The sequence below is a fragment of the Haemaphysalis longicornis genome, unplaced genomic scaffold (assembly GCF_048455015.1).
Source record: "Haemaphysalis longicornis isolate Haplotype H1 unplaced genomic scaffold, Haemaphysalis longicornis Haplotype H1 scaffold_8, whole genome shotgun sequence".
NCBI classification, from domain to species: domain Eukaryota; kingdom Metazoa; phylum Arthropoda; class Arachnida; order Ixodida; family Ixodidae; genus Haemaphysalis; species Haemaphysalis longicornis.
Window position 1 is genome coordinate 21,941,643 of NW_027526445.1, and position 17,635 is coordinate 21,959,277.

At 46.2% G+C, this 17,635-nt stretch overlaps 1 long non-coding RNA gene across 1 annotated transcript; it reads right to left on the reverse strand.

The window, feature by feature from the left end:
• Window positions 1-5,065: 5,065 nt before the first annotated feature.
• LOC144149040 (uncharacterized) lies at window positions 5,066-9,333 on the reverse strand. The gene is made up of 3 exons (XR_013318144.1): window positions 9,211-9,333; window positions 8,515-8,601; window positions 5,066-5,444 (listed from the first exon to the last, which is right to left on the reverse strand). It is a non-coding gene; the product is annotated as an uncharacterized LOC144149040 (long non-coding RNA).
• Window positions 9,334-17,635: the final 8,302 nt, after the last annotated feature.

The window sequence follows — 17,635 nt, forward strand, 5'->3', positions numbered from 1 at the left end:
CACGGGACTCCTGATATATTTACAGTTGCAATAAAAATCAGAAATAGAACGAACAATCATTGGACACTCCACAATGTCCTAAAAACAAAGGAATAATGTGCGAGTGAGCTACCTAAAACACAGCGACAGAAGATCATATTCATCAAGGTAACTAATAAAAACCATGGCTAGTGCATAGCCACCATGCAGCTCATTTGTTATGAGCTTATGTGCGTCCCCACAAGTTGGCTGCGTAAACCCACTGACACCTAACAGAGTCCAAGGTTCGACGAAAACTCGTCAGGGGAGGGTGATTTATTGATGAAATACAAGCCGCAACTCGCCTGGTCAAAAACAAATAAACAAATAAAGACGTTTTGGGGCCCCTACTAGTCCCTTCATCACAATGAAACGGGGTGAAAGGTCGCGATTATTTATAGGTTCGGTGGCGCGGAGTGTGCATGTATATCTCGGGGAGATTATCCCCGCGACCGGTTAATCATGCTCTTAGTTGGTTGAATATGCACCGATTCTAAAAGTAGTCGTGTCGACAGGCGCTTCTCTGATGCGATTATAGTTGCGGAATCCCAATCGATGACGTGGTCAGTAGCCAGGTGATGATCCGCCAAGGCATTTCAGCTTGCATTGCCTTTTTTTGACATCGTTCTGGTGCTATTAAATTCTTTTAAAAATTGCCAGTTTCACCTATGTAGGATTAGGAACGAAAAACAGACACCGACCAGTCCAAACAAAACGTACTGACGTTTCGGCTTCCAGCACGGAAGCCTTGTTCACAATAAATGCATCACCAGAAGTGGGTCGTTTAAGTGGGCTTGAATAATGGCTGCAAAGAGCGTGCGTAGATCGGGTTTAGATTTCAGTCGTTACGATGGACTGTGTTAGATGTGGTCTGAATGATTAGTGATTCCAGATGTAGCCGTGATGCGGTCACTTTTTCTGTAGCGACGATTCTTGCATTGTCCCAATCAATCTTGTGGTCACTCACGACGGCGTGTTTGGCTAAAGCATTGTTGCGGATGCTTTTTTTCTTTACGTGACGGGCATGCTGCTGCAGACGATTCTTATAATTTCCTGATTCCCCGATATACACGCCGCTGCAGTCTGCACAAGGTATCTCGTATACCACACCGGGGAAGCGCTCCTTGGACAAGCGGTCCTTGACTCTCACGAGCTCATGGCGCATCTTTTTGGCTGGAACGTGGGCCACCTGCACGTCATATTCCCGTAGGACACGTGCCAAACATTCACTTGTTCCTGGAAGGTAGGGCACAGGAGCTCGCTTCATCGGGGCAGGAGGCACGTCCAATTGTCCCCGTCGGGTCAGTTGGCTTTCCGTTGCATTTATATAGTGCCTCGGGTAACCGCAGCTAGCCAGGTCGTCCCACCCCTTTGCCGTGTCCATCGCCGCATCCTCGGGCTTCGAGCACAATCTTTTCGCACGCTGCAGTAGCGTGCTAACAAACTCCCTCTTGTGGGAAGCGGGGTGCACGGAGTTGAAGTTCAGGTAGCGGCGTGTGTGCGTTTCCTTGCGGTATACGCTGAAACGTAGCCTCTGGCCCTGCCGAGACACGAGGACGTCCAGGAAGGGAAGTTTGCCATCGGCCTCCTCTTCTGACGTGAACTGAATGGCACGTTCCATACTGTTGAGGTGGGCCAGCAAGCTGTTCGCCGCGTCTTTCTGAGCGATGCAGAAACAATCGTCGACATAACGCAAGAACACTTTTGGTTGAGGGGCAAAGGAGGCTAGCGCGCGTGCTTCGAGCGCTTCCATGGTCAGGTTCGCCGCCGTGACCGAAATAGCGGCATCCATTGGAGTCCCCTGCCTTTACTTGTAAAAATGGCCCATAAAGACGAAGTACGTATTGTTCAGGCACATCCATCGGTGATCTCCCGGGCAACGTCTCATAAGCCTCGAGAGCAGCGGTGCATACGTTGACCGCCAGGTCAATCGGAACGCTCGTGAAAAGGGACTTCACGTCGAAGGACACCATCAAGTCGTCTTTCTCGATCACGGTGTTGCGAGTCTTCTCGACAAAATAGAAAGAATTACGAACGTGAGTGGTCCCTTTACCGACGAGCGGAGCCATAACTTGGTGCAGGAACTTCGACAGGTGGCCCACGTTCCAGCCAAAAAGATGCGCCATGAGCTCGTGAGAGTCAAGGACCGCTTGCCCAAGGAGCGCTGCCCCGGTGTGTTATACGAGATACCTTGTGCAGACTGCAGCGGCGTGTATATCGGGAAATCGGGAAATTATAAGAATCGTCTGCAGCAGCACGCACGTAACATAAAGAATAGAAGCGTCTGCAACAATGCTTTAGCCAAACACGCCGTCGTGAATTACCACAAGATTGATTGGGACAATGCAAGAATCGTCGCTACAGAAAAAGTGACCGCATCACAGCTACATCTGGAATCACTAATCATTCAGACCACATCTAACACGGTCAATCGTAACGACTGAAATCTAAACCTGATCTACGTACGCTCTTTGCAGCCATTATTCAAGCCCACTTAAACGACCAACTTCTGGTGATGCATTTATTGTGAACAAGGCTTCCGTGCTGGAAGCCGAAACGTCAGTACGTTTTTTTGGACTGGCCGGCGTCTCTTTTTCGTTCTTTATGTACCCTCCCGGCCAGACGGGATTCCGTCATGCTCTCAATTCCACCTATGTAGGATGCGTCGCAATCCTTGCATGGAATTTTGTAGGCAGCTCCGGGAAACTTGATTTTTTTAAATGGTCCTTCATGCGTACCAGCTTCTGATTAAGCCTGTTCGTTGGCACGTGTGCAATTTTAACGCCATATGTGCCAAACACCCTTGCAAGAGCTTCACTGATGCCTTGCGTGTAGGAGACGGCAGCGCGGTTTTGCCTGTATTCTTCAGGAACTCTTTCGTGGGAGGCAACTGAAGCCCGCTATTGTTGCGTCTTCACAAGCTTTGAAGGGTAGCCGTTGCTGCGAAGGTCTTTCCTTACCACGGCTAGCTCTTGCTTGCACAGACCAGGCTCAGAGCAGATTCGTGATGGGAGTGAGAAGAGTGCAGCGGCGACAGAGCGTTTTTGGCCTATAGGATGCGCAGAGTCGAACCCCAGGTATCTACCCGTGTGGGTCGGCTTTCGATACACACTGGTTGTAAATCCTTTGCCCGACCATCTCACAAGTATGTCGAGGAAGGCGATCTGTCTATTTTTTTCTTGCTCCGTGGTGAACGGGATGCTTGGAACACAAGAGTTTAGATGCTCAAATAAAGGCATTACGTTTCGGCGGTGGGTCACACAAAGAGTCGTCTACGTAGCAGACAAAGATCTTGGGGCCATCTTGTACGAGCATAGTGCAGAATTTTCTAGAGCCTCTAAGGCAATATTTGCACAGACTACTGAAACGGAAGATCACATCGCTGTTCGAAACCGCTGCTTGTAATAGTGTCCGTTGAAAACAAAGTATGTGTTCTGCAGGCCAAATCCCAGGAGACGATATAAGTCTTGCTTCTCTATTGGCGAACGTGAAGGCAGAGATGCATCGTTCTCGAGTAGATCCTTGCAACTCCGGACCGCGTAATTTTGCCTGGAATTTGGCCTGCAGAACACGTTTTGTTTTCAACGTAGAATGTTACAAGCAGCGGTTTGGAACAGCGATGGGAGCTTCCGTTTCAGCAGTCTGTGCGAATATTGCCTTAGAGGCTCTAGAAAAGTCTGCGCTATGCTCGTACAAGACGACCCTAAGATTTTTGTCTGCTACGTAGACGACTGTTTTTGTGTGATCCACCGCCGAAATGTAATGCCTTTAATTGAGCATCTAAACTCTTGTGTTCCAAGCATCCAGTTCCCCATGGAACAGAAAAATAACGGACAGATCCCCTTCCTCGACGTACTTCTGAAACGGTCGGCCAAAGGATTTACAACCACTGTGTATCGAAAGCCGACCCACACTGGTAAATACCTGGGGTTCGACTGTGCGCATCCTATAGGCCAAAAACGCTCCGTCGCCGCTGCACTCTTCTCACGCGCATCACGAATCTACTCTGAGCCTGGTCTGCGCAAGCAAGAGCTAGCCGTGGTAAGGAAGGACCTTCGTAGCAACGGCTACCCTTCAAAGCTTGTGAGGACGCAACAATTGCGGGCTTCAGTTGCCTCCTCCGAAAGGGTTCCTGAAGAAGACAGGCAAAAACGCGCTGCCGTCCCCTACACGCAAGGCATCAGTGAAGCTCTTGCAAGGGTGTTTGGCACATATGGCATTAAAATTGCGCACGTGCTAACGAACAGGCTTAAGCAGAAGCTGGTACGCATGAAGGACCCTTTAGAAAAATCAAGATTCCCCGGAGTTGACTACAAAATTCCATGCAAGGATTGCGACGCATCCTACATAGGTGAAACTGGAAATTTTTAAAAGAATTCAATAGCACCAGAACGATGTCAAAAAAGGCAATGCAAGCTGAAATGCCTTGGCGGATCGTCACCTGGCTACTGACCACGTCATCGATTGAGGTTCCGCAAGCATAATAGCATCAGAGAAGCGCCTGTCGACACGACTACTTTTACAATCAGTGCATATTCAACCAACTAAAAGCACGGTTAACCGGTCACGGGGTAATCTCCCCGAGACATACATGCGCACTCTGCGCCACCGAACCTATAAATAATCGCGACCTTTCACCCCCCTTTCATTGTGATCAAGGGACCAGTAGGGCCCCCAAAAACGTCTTTATTTGTTTATTTGGTTTTGACCAGGCGAGTGCTTGCTTGTATTTCATCAACACCGAACTAACCCGCCTGAATCACCACTTTATAGACATTCAGCCATTCTTTGAATTGGTTTATTGTAGAGAGCTGTCTTGTTTATTTCCTTATTTTTTGGCATTTCCTGTCTCATTTGAAATTGGGAGACCAGATAGCTTTTACTGCGGGTCATGCACTGGTGACAACAAATATTTGATTTCACTTTAAACAATTTTCAGTTCTGTTTTATTGCTCACCAGCCAATGACCTGAAACATCAGAGGCTCTTAAAATATATGCTGGCATTTCTTTCCTGCACTGTAGTACAACTATTCATGACTTTTATCATATTTTGTTCACAAATTGAAATATTTAGAAAGTATTCAGCTGAATGATAATGTTATTTCAGAAGCATGCGCAATCAACAAGGCCTCAATGACTCTCACCACGTGGTTCACTTGTTTCTGTCACAAATAACCTGATTGCAGCCACAATCCACCCAAGATGGAGGTAACATACCCTCTGGGATGATGAATATTTAACATGCCTTACGAGTAAGTGCTCAGCACATGAAATTGTGGCATTAAAACAGAAGACCCCTCCGTGGCATCCTTCACTTGGGGTAGCGCTTGATCACAAACTTCGAGAAGCTTAAAAATGCTCCATGCGCCACTCCACCCAGCCGAAACAATGCAGGACGCAAGTTGGTAGGTGGACCGCTGGCATCCTGCGATTGTGAAGATTTTTATTTAGTAAATGCTCTTCTTTTTGTACCACTGTTCATTTCTCCTTTAACAAGCAGCTGAACTCCTGCAGGTTCTACAAATCATACAAGCATAATAAAACGCAGCAATGCAGAACAAATGGCAGGGTTACCTCAATTTTTCTTTTCTAGGAATGAAAACAATGTAGGTAATCTATACGCAACTACAATCAAACCTTTCAATTTTTACCTACTTCACTCCTAACAAGCACACATACACGTTAGACATGTGAACAAGCCGCTAAATTTATGCCCACAAACTTAATCAGGCATCAGAAATCGGCCGGGAACATGTCACCTTTAAATGGCACTTTTTTCGTTCAGAACACGTAAATGGGCGAGAAAGACCCATAACTATGATTTCGTACCCTCATCTGGTATGGTTTTCAGGCAATGCTTACATCTCACTTCAGTACCTTCAGGTGGTGGAGATCTTTGAAAACTCGTTGCAGGCAAGTGGGTTGTGTTCAAGCTTTCGTATCTTGCCAGCATATGCTGGATTCCAGCATTCCCAAATCAACGTGACGACTCGAATGTGGTGGATTCAAGAAAGAATAAGCACACGCCAAGGGCGTAACCGGGAAGGGGGGGGGGAGAGGTGGGGCCAGTGCCCCCCCCCACCCCTCTAATGTTTTATGCCAAGGCTGGGGTGCGCTTTAAGCAGCCTGAAAAACCGCCTGAAGTCACCTGCAGGCACGGACGATGCAGTTTTAAGGACATTCTTGCTCACATAAAGCTGAAAATAAGGTCTATGTCAACGTCTGATCCCTGCGCCCGCTCGGGATGGTGTTGTACCTGTCAATATATCCAGCCCGGCTGCATTTCGCGCCGGATACACCGACAAGCACCGGGAGCCTGCCGCGAGCCGATCGAAACAGCCCCACTGTTTCACTGGCGGAACAGCACGGCCGGGGAATGGCAGAACAGCAGAAAAAGCCTCATATAGGCTTACATGTGAACGGGAGCGTGTCATTCCATGTCTTTACACTGGTACAAAGTATAATCACATGACAGAGCATGTCGCTGTATTTTGTTCAGTCAACTATCAATCCTTGATATGTTTATTTTTCTACCGACATCGCATTTCATTGACTATTGCAGATCCATAATTTCTCCTGCATAAAAAGCATTGCTCTGCCCATCTTGTATTTCCTCCACATCAACAAAACTACACAATTCTCCTTATTGCGGAGCTTTGTTTTTTTACCACTATTCCACTGTTTCCTTGACCTCCCTCTTGGTTAGGATCAGCATTCTGTATTTGCTTAACCAGAATTTTACTGAAGCCATGTCTGTTTTGATTTAACAGATAGAAATATAATGAAATTCAAGAAACGTGCAACAAGCTCAACATTCAACAGCAGTGCAATAAGGTGTTCCGCTTAGCGCAAGTTTACTACTCACGTTACTAGCACAAAAAATAACAAAAGGCGATTACTTAAGGACGAAGACGCACGTTTGCTAGCTTCACCGCCATAATATAAGAATTCGCCGCATGTACAGTCCACTGCGATTGGAAGGTTGTCGCGGGAAAGTTACTCTTTCAAACGAAGCAGAAAGAACACCAGCTTTAGCAAATATTTCATGCAAGTTCCGTTATCGTCGGCGTAGATAAAGGGCAACCAAGTCCAAGTCTGTACTTGATAACAACGAATGTACAGCTTGAAACCCAAAGGGTGGCAAGTCAGTCGTGCGGGCCATTGTTGTATCATGAAACAGCCAACAAGGGAGCGAAGAGTGCAAAATCTCGATTTTCATGGTTCCGAAACGAAACCGTGGGCTGGTGGCACGCTTGGCCGCTCGATGCTGGCGCGATAAGCTTCAAATCGTGCTCGACTGTACTTCATAGCTGACAAGAAAAAGTCCCTTTTCTAAAGAAAAATCTTTTATAAAACATGAGAATCTTGATAGTAAACAACCAGTGTTGGCCTCCACTTCCGCCCGAAAAACTTCGAGGACCGCGCGCCACTCACGAGCGCACTCATGATCACGCTCACGAGCGCGTGTCCACCTAACCACATGCGCTTCGGACGAATAAATAGCCCGTGGTCTGCCCATAGATCAGAGAACGGGAATTTAGGTGATCATCATTATCATCACCATCTAAGCTCGTTAAGGTGGGCTGTACGGTTAGTGTTGAGCATACACAAATCGCATGTTAAAGTAAGTTATTTCAAGCTTCGTTTGCAAAACAACGCGCAAGATGCCTAGCCTACATATTTCCCCGTCCCATCTTTTGGTCGACCACGCCCCCCCCCCCGAAAAAATTCCTTGCTACGCGCCTGGCACACGCCCAATCAGGAGTACGTTCAGCATGCACGTCGGTTGTTTAAAACAAAGGGTGTAATGTACTGCTCAGAAGACTCAATGCTTGCACGCATCTTGGAGCAGCAACGGCCTTGACAGATGTGTTTGAGTGGTTTTCCTCTCTCATAACATCTACAGTGCTTTCAGGAAAAGCCCCAGGCCTTTCAGTTAGCATGTTCCAGTTAAGAATAATGCAGCTGATACTTTACACTTTCAAATCTTTTTCTTTGTGGAAGGATGTTTCTTTATTGGCGGTACAGCACTAGCGTGCGTAAATCGCAGCCTTCATAACCTCAATCAGGCCTCTTTAAATGGTACGGGCAGTTACATAACTATTTGAAAAAGTGGACGGCAAGGACTGTCAATTCACATGATAAACATAAAAAAATAGCTGAAAACAGAACTGGTAAGGCTTTATCGAAGACTAAACTACGAAGGTAATAACACTTTTGTTTACCTAAGAAATATGGCTTCACCGTAAACATGATTAACACCAGGAAATTCGTATACATGGTGATTAACTGCTACGGCCACATTATCATTTTGGGTGAAACTTTGAGTTTTCCGAAATTAACAACAAAGGTTTCCATTTAGTGGCTACATGTTAGGTTATGCATGAAACACCAATATTGTTGTTACGGGGGCGAGAACTTGTACATTCAAGTGATCGAACATTATTCAAGTATGGTAGCCCACTGTGCTACCAAAACTGTGTTTGAAAACTTACGTTCTGGCGGCCAAACACTGTTTACAATGCTTGTGGCTCTTGTCCGGTTGAATGGGGGGACTTGATGTGCACAAACCCTCCAGAGGTCTAAAACAGGATGACACATGATTACCACACAGGCAATAATGGAAATTATTGGGTGCACGAATGTTCAAATCGGGCAACACAACATTCAGCCAAAATCAATGCCCGCGTACAGCGGCACCGTACACATGGTGCGGTGGCTCGCCGCAAACGCAGCGAAGCTTGCGAGGCGCGCACATTCGCTCGCAAACGATTCTCCCTCGCCATTCGCAACACGGCACAAACGACAGCGGTGATTAACGAAGCCGTAAACGCTGCGCAGCACAGTTTAGAGGAGTAGCCGCCCGTGTTCTGATAAACTACGCGTAAGACGTGGTTCGCAGTGGTGAACTCTGAAGCTGTTCAATATAGTGCTCCGGAATGGGAAACGTTACTGAGTTACTGTGCGCCGCTGCGTTACTGAGCGCTATTGCGTTCAGCGCTCAATGCAAGCACCACAATGTTCTTTCGCACATCACCTTTCTAGAGACCATCCCTCTAGGTTCAACCTAGCCAGTTCAGTTAAACAATTCACACACGCGGGCTCCTGTTAACGAATCCTTAAAGCGGCGATCACAGCTACAAACGACATCCAGTGACAAGAAACGCGGCAAATGTGACGAGACAGCTTACCTGCCAGGACGTTTAACGACGCAGAAGAGCGAGCGACGTTCAGGGGCAAGCGCCAAACGAAATTAGCCGTCTTCAGGTGCAAAGTTGTTCTCAAATATTTTTTCGCGAAGTCGAACATGACAGCCACAACCGAAAACGACGAGGGACCCAATTAACCCTGATAACTGCGCGTGTTTAACGGCACGACGGTACACCACAGATCACAATCGACGCCAGAAGGGTCACGGGACGATTAGAGGAGGTAACTGGCCACGCCGCCGCACGCCGTACTCAGGGTTTCGGCCATTGGCAGCGCGTTGCGTAAACAAATTAAAACGACAATAATAAATAATTGCCTATTTTACTGATTATAACAGTAACTTATTATTTTTTGTGTGTAGTATAAAAAAGAAGCTTATATTTTTTAAGTTTACAAACACAAAACGCGAACTAAGTTTTTTGGCGCTCAATTTGAACATTAAAAAAAGCAGCAGATAGTAAGATAACACTCCGCAATGAAATTTGGCAGTGTTCTAATGTAAGTAATCGTATTATTATTTGGCGTCTGTTTATTTGGCGCCCGATTTCATGCCCCCTCCCTCCCCATCTTTTGTTTTCTTTTGATATCTGCCTTGTTCTCCAACGTTGTTTCTGCAGGAGAAACTAGGTGGTCTGTTTATTGCATTTGTACACAATATTTACGGTCGCTAACAATAAGAATGGAATAAAATTGTGATTGCTAGTACTTTATAACTCCACTGAGTGACGAGAATGACTGTTGTCAGAGGGGGCTATGATTGTGCTGGTGGGGCAGGAGAGGAACAGGGAACGACGGAATGATGATACAGATGTCACAGTTCAAGGTTGTGCTGTGCTCCGTGCAAGGCTGTAGAAAACAAAAAGTGGGAGGGGGAGTTTTATTCTGTCGATGTCGTAATAAGCAAGGGCTGATATTTTTTCCTGTTTCAACGTCGGCGCTGCCGCTGCTTTTTATTGAATTTGGAAGCTTTTTTTTTTCTTTTGAACATTTTTGACGAGGTTGGGGGGATGATACAATGGGTAGTCTTTTTGAAATTATAATGCATGCATGACCTCGATCAATGATGAGCTGAACACCTTTTCCACACCCTCTCAACACCCTCCCAAAAAAAGGGTGTTGAGGTTGGTCAACACCCTTTTTTTCACGCAAAAATGGTGGAAAGCTACAAAAAGGGTGTTGAAATTCAAGAAAAAGGGCGTAAGGGCCTCCCAACACCCTTTTTTCAATTATCGTACACCCTTTTTGGCCAAAAGGGTGTAAAAAAGTTTAGTGTGAAGGCTACGAACGCGCCTTATATCCTTGACTCTTTCAAACTACGTCAAGAAGCTGCTGATACAACGCATTCACTACCTGTGGGCGGAACGCGCGGTACATGGTGCTCTTCCCACTGCGCCACAAAACCGACACAGAATGAAAGGCTACGAACGCGCCTTATATCCCTGACTCAATCAAACTACGTCAAGAAGCTGCTGATACAACGCATTCACTAACACCAACTCCCCAAACACTAAACGTTGACGCAATACACCCACCCCCTATGCGACGCATTTACTCGAGTCCCTCTCGCGGGGAGAGTGGCCCTTTTTTCTTGGATGATTTGTAGTGCCAGTGAGCCTATCGGACCGCCGTGTACTTTTCACATCCCAGTACTCATTCTCAGTACTCTAGGTAAACGGACTCTGAAACACTTTGCATAAAAGTCTTCACTCTCTTCTTCATTTTGAAGCACTATAATTGCCTTAGTTATCGCATGCACGGAGTGGCAGGGCCTGATTGGCTCGTCCAAGCATGTGGGCCTTTCGATTCTGCTTTCATTTTGCGGTTTCTTACAATATAGTTATGGAATTCTTTCCTTCATTGCTGCAACTGAGAAAAAAGCCAGCTAAAAGCCGCTGCAATTCTGTAATGACGTAATTAGAGCCGCCGAACAACGCAAGATCGGGAAAGAGAGAAAAACTTTTAGGGCAAGTTGTGTAAGTCATCTGATCAGCATAGGTCTATATACACTATGGGTTGTTGACTACGTTCTTAAGTCATTTATGATTTAAAAAAACGAAAAGGCATTGAAGAGGTTCTTTAAAAGGGGTGCTGTTTCCTGGTACTTGACTCGCCGTTTAAATTGGTTACGATGGCGCTTTCCACAGACGGCTGTTGAGCTCATCTAAAAACGAGGGATGCAGTGGACGGTTATGGCTCACTGATAACAATTAAAGGGACTTTACAACACTCCCGATAAACATTTCTTCTCTTCTCTTCTTGTCTAAAAGCACTGCGAAAGCAACTTTTTTTGCTTGCACGGGGTAGTTCTGCGTGAGTTTCTCGCCACAGCAGATGCGCCTTCCATATCTGCTTTGCTTTTGTGGCATTCCTTTTAAAGTGGCTGTCAATTGTGTACTTTTTCACAACTGGAGGTATGCTGACCAATATCCACTAAACCGCCTGAAGGATGTAACTATAGCGGTCGAAGGAAGCGAAGAAGGCTACCGACGAAATAGTTGTGTTAGGAGGCTTCTTCATTGTCTCATGGGCATATGGGGAATACTTTTTGGCGGACGCGTTTTGTTTCCCTTTAATCTGAGTATTGGATGTGTTTGTTGACTACTTTCTGCAAGCATATAATATTTTCAAAAGGTTCCACACAGTGTTGCGAAGTTCCTTTAAAAAGGCCTAGAAACGCTGCGCTTTATTAAAAACATGTTGGCATGGTAGATGAATGGTATTAGGGGTTTGAATAGTACGTTGTTGGGAAAGTTGCTACTCTGCTGCAAGGAACCGTACAGCGAAAATCAGACAAAGGCTGAGTGAGAACACGGGAGCATCCCTGATAATCAGATGATTTTGTGACGGTTACCACAGCTTAATTATCATGCAAATACACGAGACAAAAAAAACCTCCTAATGTCACCATATCGCTCAATGTACAACCTTCTCTCCCACTCCCGAGTACAGGAGCGGGAAAAGCACGCATATTACCAACAACCGACAGAAAAGGATGACAAACAGTTAAAGCAATGTAAACAAGTACAACCCTGCCTCGTGCAATTTCGAATAATTGCGGCTTACCGACTGGTCCCATATATTGAAAAATAAAGGAAACGCTTCTAACAGCTCTCGCGGTGTCTGCTACCGCTTCGCCATAGAGTGTTTATCCAGTGAATTGCGATTCACCCGGGCGCGCGTCGGATGGGGGATGCATGTAAGCCAAAGTTTCATTCTTGACGCTGTCCGTATGCTTCCTCAGATGGCTGTTGACGCAGCGCCCCGTGTGTACAACGAATGATTCGCGGAATGTCGGAGGGTAAATATGTAGGAACCCTGTCACACTGTCCATAATACGGTATTCTGCGCTTTTTCTCACGTTCTTCGTTCCGCTTACGGCCGTCTTCATGCGGGGAATTAGACGAGCGAACTTTTATGGCGGAAGATACGACAGACACACCGTACCTATTGGTCGCCTTTATCAAGTGCAGGTGAGCATTAAGAACGTTATGCAGTCGACATGGAAGCTCCAAAGGCTTGTGTTTGCAGCCGTTGACTTTTTGAGCTCTGCCATGCCGAGAGTTGTGTGTTGGCCATGTAAATCATCCAAGAGTAACTACAGCGCTTGGATGACGTAACTCAAAGGTGCAAAGAAGGCTGAAACTAAAAAAAAGTAATCTTTTTCGTTACTTTGTGGTTGTCAGTGTAAAGTGCTTGGAGAAACATGTCGTGTGGAATTTCATACTAGAAGATCTCTTGGGAACTTGTTGTACAGGTGTACTTTTTAAGGGACTATGCAGTCAAAATGAAACTGGTTTATTCGAAAGATTGCCTCGTTACAGTAACAGCGACACCGCTTTGAACGCAAACAGCCGTTAAAGAAGCCATATAGTTAGGCCATGTACCAAAAGGAATTCCAGACGACATGTTAACCAGAGTTCTCAGGGAGGGATTAGTTTTTATGACACTTTGCTGTAGATGTGGACGACGTTGTGTAGTTGTTTATTACAACCGTAAATTCAACTGTACGATGACTGAGCATCTTGACACAGGACTCGAGACCAGGGGGCGCATGACATTACCTCTTGGAATTGCTGTTTGTTGTATTGTTCTCTATGACTCATCCTTTGAATATTTTTTTGCACAGTGAAAACGAAGGGCTATGATCAGTAATGCTGACTCGAATGATAAACGCTTCAGTTGGTTTGACAGGCTTTGCTAGCGCATGATCAATAACTGTCTCTGAGTTGGTGCTCGAAAAACGGGTTGCTGCGTGTACTAGTGTCTCATATCCATGCGTAAATTATAGCGTCTCATATTCATTAGTGAGGCCGCAAAACGCGCCCGAGGTGATCAGTGCCGAATTGACGACCGGCAGGAGGAGGCAATGGAAAGACGGTCTATCACGGTTCATATTTGCAACGTATGCCATGCCGTGACGTTCTGTTCGTCTGAAACGAATCTCTGGATTGTTTTTAAGTGGAATAAAATGTATGCGTCAAACCCGGGCATTCGGTTCAGGGCGCCCTGTACGGTTTCACGAAGAAAGTTCCGCGAGACTTCAACGCTTTCTTTATGGAACGTACTCAGGAAAGAGAATATTCATGTCGTAGTATGGCCATGTAGCATTCGATACTAAAGGGAAAGTGTTTGTTTGCACATGTTTGGATAGTCGTAAAATGTCCAAGAACTCCGGCACTCCGCTAGCAGATCAGCTGGCGAGTCATTTCGCAAAACATTCGACAGATGGCGCCGTATGCATTAGCGTGTCGCTACGCAAAACTGACTAGACATTCTACTAAAACTGTCCTCGCGGTGTTTGCGTAGCGGGACGCACAAATTTAGCGTTTAGCCTACGCAAAAGCAACAAACTCTGTACTGAAACTGTGTAATATCCAACGAACACGAGCGAATGAACGAATGCCTTAAATATTCCATAAACCTGTTTAGTGGTTGTTTCTTGTTCTGGTACTGACCGCTGCTCCTCTACATGCGAGGAAAATGATAACGTTTGGCTTGTTTTTTTTTTTGCAAATAATTCCCAGATGTTGGCTCACCTGTCATCTGATTATGCACAAACAGGAAGTAGAGATTAGTAGCTATTATCCTCTTTTCGCTCAGTTGTGTCCCATTTTTGCTGCAGGTAATTCATAAAAGAAAAAAATGTTTGATTTTGATATCATGTGCGGTGTATCTTACTGAAATTGTGGTCGAGAGAAAGTTAGCGGGTATGAAAAAGATATATTTGCTCACTAAGTCGGACCTTAAGTCCCCCACCGCTTTTAAAACAATTGACATTTTTACGACATAAGTAGGCAGCAGAATAACACGGCAAAGCCAACGACCCATAAGATTCTAGCAGACGTGGTAGATGGGCAAAGTGATGGCTGGGGTTAGTGAATCAATCTACTGAATCATGTAAGGGTCTTTACAGTGCTATAACTTCATGCCCTGCGGTAGCGTTGCTATTGATTCCTAGTTAAACCGGTAAAACCAATAAAAGCTGAGGTATAATTCTACCTTTATGTCCCAGATTTGATACCTGATAGCGTTACTTCATCGTTGGCCGCGAGGGGATGTTTTGTAGCGGCGTTGGTGTACTCACGCTCAGCGCTTCCCAACATATGAAAGCCATCTCAGGAGGCGACACCAGGACCTCATTTTTCGTAGATGTTACCAAAGAACACCCTCGTCGTACAGTAAGCGCAATCGCTGACTCTATGTAATGTTGTTGCCAGTACGATTAGTGTCTATGTAGGGCAGACTAGACGCTGCCTTAACGTGCGGATAACAGAACATTCTTTCGAACGGTCCACAAGATCCCACTTGTCTCCACATTGCAAGCAGTGCGGTTGCACACCCCGTTTTGCCGACACTTCAATTTTGTTCTCCCATAGCGACCCGACGACGAGGGAGCTGGTCGAGGCAGCGCACATTATTAATTGTCGACGGATTATGCCAGCCAGCCTTCTGTTATGTTATGTGAAAAAGACATTGCTTATCTGGGCACCGTTCGAAAGGCAATTTTTATATTCCGTACAGCCGGTGTCAGCAGCATAACAGGTTTATTTCTTCCTCTTTTCTTTTCGCGCATGCTCCGTAAGGATGGGACATAAGTATATAATTGTGTTTTTTTTCCAATAAAATCAGTTGAAAGTCAGCGGTTGTTTGTCTCTTTACCTTTTTGTATTTAAATCCAGTTTGCTCTGTTACCTGCGATGTAGTAGTTTGCTTGGAAGGTACATCATATTTTCTTTTTTACCTGTATATGGTGAGCTGTTTTTAATACGTTTTGATAACGGAGATCAGCTGTCCATTGGCAGTTCGCTAGCGGCTACCTAACACGAGTAAGTTTTTAATTGTGCGCTCGGTGTGCCCAACTTGTCCGTCAGGAGTGGCGATCGAAAAACTAAAAGTCGCCGAAAGGACTCCCGCATCGGATAGAACTATGGTGCGCATTCGTGGCTCGTTTAATTACCCTAATTATTTTTCGCCGATTTGCGGTCTCGGTGAGTCTATCAGCACGCCGCCTACTTTTTACATTCCAGCAGTTGTTTTCGTAGCCGACGTAAAGAGACTCTCAAGTACTAAGGATAATAGTTTCAGATTTTATTTAACGTGTTGAAGCACTGTGCATGTCTTAGTTATCGTCTGCACAGAGGAGCAATGCTTGATTTGCTTGTCATAGCAGATGTGACTTTTGTTTCAGCTTTAATTTTGTTGCCTTTTTTAAAGTAGCTTTGCGTGAAGCGTTCTTCCGTTTCTGCAACTGAAACTAAGCCAGCCAGAATCCGCTTCATTTCCGTAATGACGTACCTCGAGCGGCCGAACAACTCCTAGACAACGAGAGAAATATTTATAGAGCAATTTTGACTAAAGTACTTCGTGACCTTTGGTCTAAGTATTGGAGTTGGTTTAATGCGTTGTTAAATAATTGATTATTTAAAAAAATGAAATGCTTTTGTAGCGTTCTTTAATAGGGGCACTCTTCCCCGGCCAGTGCGTCATCTTTTTCTGTTGGTTGTGATGACGCCTTCTGCATATGTCTGTTGAGTGAAGCTGATAAGCAGGGCTGCTGCGGATGGTTATCGCTCATTCACAACGCCTAAAGGGACGCTGAAATACCTCTGATAAACGCTTTCACTCTGTCCTTCGGGTGTGGAAGCACTGAGAAAGCTACAGTTGTCGCCTGCACAGGGCGGCACTAATTGATTTGCTCGTCGCTGTAGGTACGCCTTTTAGGGGCGAAGCTCCTTAAGGCGTGGGTCTGTCCATCCTCGACGTATGTATGTAGCCACCTCTAGTTTAGTTCTTGGATTGTTTACTAGATGGCGTGGCTACCTCTAGTTTAGTTCTTGGATTGTTTACTAGATGGCGGTACTTGTATATGATGAAAAGATGCGCTTGGATTGTTTACTAGATGGCATGGCTACCTCTAGTTTAGTTCTTGGATTGTTTACTAGATGGCGGGGAGCGTTGTAATAAAATTCGTTCGCTGTTGGCGCGCGCTCGGAGTCGCCCGATGGATAAGGCTGCAGATGTGCGGGCCCGCGAGGCAGAAGAGCTCCGTGAAGCTGCGCGACGCCGCCGCCAAGACCCTGCCGTACGAGAGCGGGAGGCCGAAGCGTGTCGTCTGACTGCCCGACGACGCCGCCAAGATCCCAGCGTTCGAGAACGAGAGGCCCAAGCGTCACGGCAACGGCGCGAGGACCCTGCCGTACGCGAAGCGGCACGGCTGCGGCGCGAAGAGGATCTCCAAAACGTCAGAGAACGCGAAGCGGCGAGAAAACGCGCGTATCGGCAGGCAGACCCCGATGCAGTGAGAGCTCGTGAGGCGTCTGCAAAACGTATCAGGGGAGCTCAGCCCCAAGGTGCCGACGCGCGGTTTAAGCGAGACTTTCTAGACGTTACGTTCGGACACAGATGTAGTGGGCGAACTTTCACTGAAGAGTCACGGTTTTACTGAGGATTTCCCCTCAGGAGCTTCACCCACTCATCATCATTCACCCCGTGGATATGCTGTGAATTTTTTCTTTTCTGCCCTAGTCTGTGGCATTCTTTTTAAAGTGGCTATCGAATGCGTTCGTTGTCGCAGCTGAAGGAACGCCATCCAATACCAGATGAACCACTTAAGTGACGTTATTTTAGTGGTCAAAGGAAGCGAAGAACGGGAAAGAGAAAGAATCATTTGAGGAAGTTTATGAGTTATCGCACGGACATAGGGCGGAGATTTACTAGGGAGCAGCATATGTCGCACCCTCCAGAGTTTATTCTGGGGAACCCGATTTACTCGGTACCGCTCCCGGGCTTTTCCATGCGTACGCCGACCCCTTTTTCGCAATAGGTATCACAAGGGCTATCCCCTCTCCACCACCGATGTCGTCCACAGGTTGCACAGTCGGCGTAGCGCTGTTTTTCAGATGATTG